Genomic DNA, 4,205 nt, shown 5'->3' on the forward strand with positions numbered 1-4,205 from the left:
CATGTCTTGGGGCAACTTGCATTAACATGCACTCTGTTAATTGGTATATTAATTTTTGCAAAATAATTTACGTCACTACAGACTGTGATTGTCAGCTACCAAAAATATGTTTTTTATGGAAACAGATTGCAATGGCAGCTTATTATCCAGAAGTCCCACAGACCTGAGTTACATACATTTTGCCAAATTTTCTAAAAGCATAATATCTTTAGCATTTTTTGGAAATAAGGAAAATACATTAAAGTTAAAAATTGATTTACAAAATGATGTTTTCAACATGCATGAGCAGGAAACATTGACATTTAAATAAAACAGCTCATAGACAAAAAAAAAAAAAGAAGCTTGCAGTGCTCTCCACCAAACAGTTGGTGGCAGTAGTGCACCGAGTTGGGTTAAAACCCGCTGTTTAACAAAGAAGAAGAAGAAGAAGACAGCTAACTAACAGCACTGTATGCAGTCCGTTCTCTTTTGGCAAATAAATGTTCGAGATGTTAATTTGCCTGTTCAGTCTCTATACTATGATTAAGAGACCACTGAGAGCAGAAGAGGAGACTAATGCTGGAAGATCATCGACTGGATCACAGAAAACCAACACAAAGCTACCACGAGTTAGCAGCTAGCTTCAAATGGCGGGCCCTTCCTACAGTCATCACGACGCAGTGACTATCAAAAGACTTTAAGGTAATGGAACCTGATGCGAGCACAAACCCATTTTTGCCCGAAAAGACAGAACTTGCTTGAAGCTTGATTATGCCAGGCATGGACTAATGGGAACCAAACCAACACATTTTTGACTAGCACGGAGCTAACGTTAGCCACAGAGAGGCACAGGCCAAATTCATATTTTGTCCATGTTTCAATTTATTCTGATATTAAGCCAGGAGCCTAAAGGTGTCAATAAGGTATGTGGGCATCTCACTTCCAAGGACATGCAGGTTGGGTGAATTTGAAACTTTATAATTGTCCAGGTCACTTATAAAAAAGGTCTCGATCTCAAAGGGACTAATTTGCTTAAATAAATGCTAAATTTAAAATATACATAACTTTTTTATGACCATGACTAAAATATATACTCTGTCTTTTCTTAGGTGTTGATGCAATTAAACTTTAAGTAATGTCAGTGCCCAGAAAGAGACTTTATGAAGTTTCTGATAATATTTTCGGATTATTATTTGTCCACCCCCCCACCCCCAACAGCAATCATGCTGGCTGCCTTAAGAGTTGTTAAATCACTGAATCCTCCATCTGACCAGTCGGTTGAGCGCGTGCCTGCAGTTGATTCACATCAGCCTGATCCTTATCCAGAGGTTTGTACTATAATGGTTAAATAAGATTGTACAGTATCTTGTGCCAGTAGATTCTAAAAATTCACATTCAGCAAGCAAAATATTCAAAATTTCTGACAAGAAATATTCTGTTCTATTTGGGAATATAATTTGAAAATACAGTAAAATCTGCCAGTAATGAAGTTGTATATACTATCTTTCGTTATTTAAATAAATAATTTACAGGCCCTGTTACTTAATAAACATGTTTGTTTATTGCTGATATAAAGTTACAGAATTCCTTTTATAAAAACTCAATTTATATGTCCCTTGCATAATGTTTCATTTGCATAGTGTGTGCATACTGTCTATGGTACCATACACTTGAAACAGAAGGACTTCTATGCTATAATACTGAGGTTTACCACCTTATCTGGGGTGGAAAAAGTGATCTGTCCAAATAACAAAATTATTTTATTTATTTATTTATTTTTTGGGGGGGGTATTCTTTTGGTCGGTAAATAGACCAGAGAAAGCACCAGAATTAGGGCTGAAACGATGAGTCGAGTAACTCAAATAATTCGATTACAAAAAATGTTTGAGGCAAATTCTGTGCCTCGACGCTTCATTTAACGTTGTAGTACATATGCTAGGCCTGTGTGTGGCGCTGCAACGTCCGCAGAAAAAAAAGAAAAAGGCGAGCATAACAGCTAATCAAATTAGCAACGATAGCTACTGCTTTCCAACGTGAGAGTAAAATAAAGCCTTTTAAGAGAAAGATGGTTCACGCTGATCATCTGAAATAGACTTACTGTACATTTAAAGCAAAGCAGTGTGTTTGTCTATTTTTAAAAAACACACGGTCTGCTCTAAGTGGGGAGAGACTATTGACCCGGTGGCTGGCTGCTGTCTCTCTGCCCGGTGTGATGAGCTCTCAGACCGGGCAAGTCACAGCTCTGTCCCCGCAAACAGCAGAAGTCCACTCTTTCTTCTGTGTTTCCCTCAGACTCGCACTGAGTGTGTGACTTTTTAATTTTTGCGTTTTTGGGCAACACACGACACTTCACAAACACGGTAACTTAAATAAAATAATAATAATAAAAAAACTGACTGCGATGCTTGCATGTTCAACCTCCAGCTGAAATGCATCTGCTGAAGAGAAAGAGGGATAAAAAAAATCACGCAGGGACCCAGTCCGTCAACCTTTATTAAAAAAAAAAAAAAAAAAAACTTAAAAATGGTTCATTTTTACAAATTGGAGAAAACAAAATAGAAGGCACATCCCATCGCCATTTCAGCAAATTGCCAACACTTTGGCGGAGTGACATTGTGCCATTGCTTATGAACAGCCCTGGACTATTGATGTTGTTTAAAACGCATAAGTAGTTTTTATCCATTAATTGCCAGAATAATCGATAGAATACTTGACTACTAAAATAATCGATAGCTACAGCCCTAACCAGAATGCATTTGAGATTTCACATTTTTCTGGGGGACAACCACCAGACCCCGACACGGCCTTGCCAAGATCTTTCAAGTTTTTAATTTTTTGTTTGTTTGTTTTTGTTTTCATGGCCCACTTTCATCACTCAGTTAGAGACGGGTGGTGGCCAAGTGGTTAATGCGCTTGGTTTCAGTGCAGAAGGTTCCGAGTTCAAATCCCACCCCTGCCACATTTCTCCATGTACTGTGGAGTTGCGTCAGGAAGGGCATCCAGCATAAAACCTATGCCAATTCAACATGCAGATCCATCTCAGATTTGCTGTGGTGACCCCGAGTGCAAACAAGGGAGCAGCAGAAGGGACTTACTTACCTACTTACTTTCATCACTCAGTTCATTCACAGATTTGTCCATGCTCATGATGAAAAGTCAACAGCATTGGTTTAATCATTTGTGAAGCACAGGATTTAATGTAAAGTGAGAACTTTATTACGGTTGTAACATATGGAGATATATATACATTTTGTGTTCCAGGAGAAGCAGAATGACATCATTCACAGTATTAAACAGCTGAATGACAAAGTTGATGCACTGCATCCTTTGACCGTCCCTGAAAGTGTCGGTTCCCAGACATACCAGGAGAGAGAACAATGTGGACCCTGCTGAGACGATTATCCGAAGAATGGCCAGCTAAACCAGAAGTATGGGCTTGAACCAATTACAAGCAGTGCCTGGAAGTAATGGGCCTACCAGTAAAGTCACTCGAAGAAGTGAGTTAATCTGTTTTCTGTTTGTTAGATCCTCATCACTTTAATAAAGTTTTGCTGTTTCATTTTTTACACAGTATATTATGAAACATGCTGTATTTCTGGAAATATAGTAACTAAAAGTCCTTTCACATTGCATGCTTTATACACATCAGGCAACGCGTCACGTCAACGCCTCCCACACCCCTGACGTGTTGCATGCGGCAAGGAGGCGGAGACTTTCGCTCAGAATTTTTTTCTCCAGAGGAAAGCTGAGTGATCGCCATGTTGTATGTGCGTCGATGAACCACGAAAAAGCTTTAATACAGCAATCAAATTAATTTTGAGGTTTAAAAAAACATTTGCAAGGATTTTTCTTCAGAAAACTGCTCTGTATAAATGAGCAGTCCTGTGACACCTTTCTGTTTTGTAGAGATCAGTGGTTTCTGCCACGAGTCTTCCATGTTTGGACCCGACACGTTGTTTCTATTGGACATTGTGTTGTTTTGTCACAGTCCAGAGCGGCAAAAGTTGGATTGGGTTGAACTTTGACCACGTCAGCCTGTTGACAAACAGGAATGTGCACACTCCCGGCAGAAGCGTTGGTTTAGCTCGGCTTTTGATGCGACGCTTCAGACGCCTCTAAAAAGCAATGCGTTTCATTGAAAATAATGCTTTTTAGACCGATTTGTGGTGCCTCTGATGCTTGCAAAGCATGCGGTGTGGAAGGCCCTTGACACAAATAACTGGGTA

At 39.3% G+C, this 4,205-nt stretch overlaps 1 long non-coding RNA gene across 1 annotated transcript; it reads left to right on the forward strand.

The window, feature by feature from the left end:
* The first annotated feature begins 526 nt into the window (after nucleotides 1–526).
* Nucleotides 527–3,459, forward strand: LOC117519794. Its single transcript, XR_004563427.1, has 3 exons — nucleotides 527–681; nucleotides 1,198–1,307; nucleotides 3,241–3,459. It is a non-coding gene; the product is annotated as an uncharacterized LOC117519794 (long non-coding RNA).
* Nucleotides 3,460–4,205: the final 746 nt, after the last annotated feature.

Source organism: Thalassophryne amazonica, chromosome 11, assembly GCF_902500255.1.
Source record: "Thalassophryne amazonica chromosome 11, fThaAma1.1, whole genome shotgun sequence".
Classification (NCBI taxonomy): Eukaryota; Metazoa; Chordata; class Actinopteri; order Batrachoidiformes; family Batrachoididae; genus Thalassophryne; species Thalassophryne amazonica.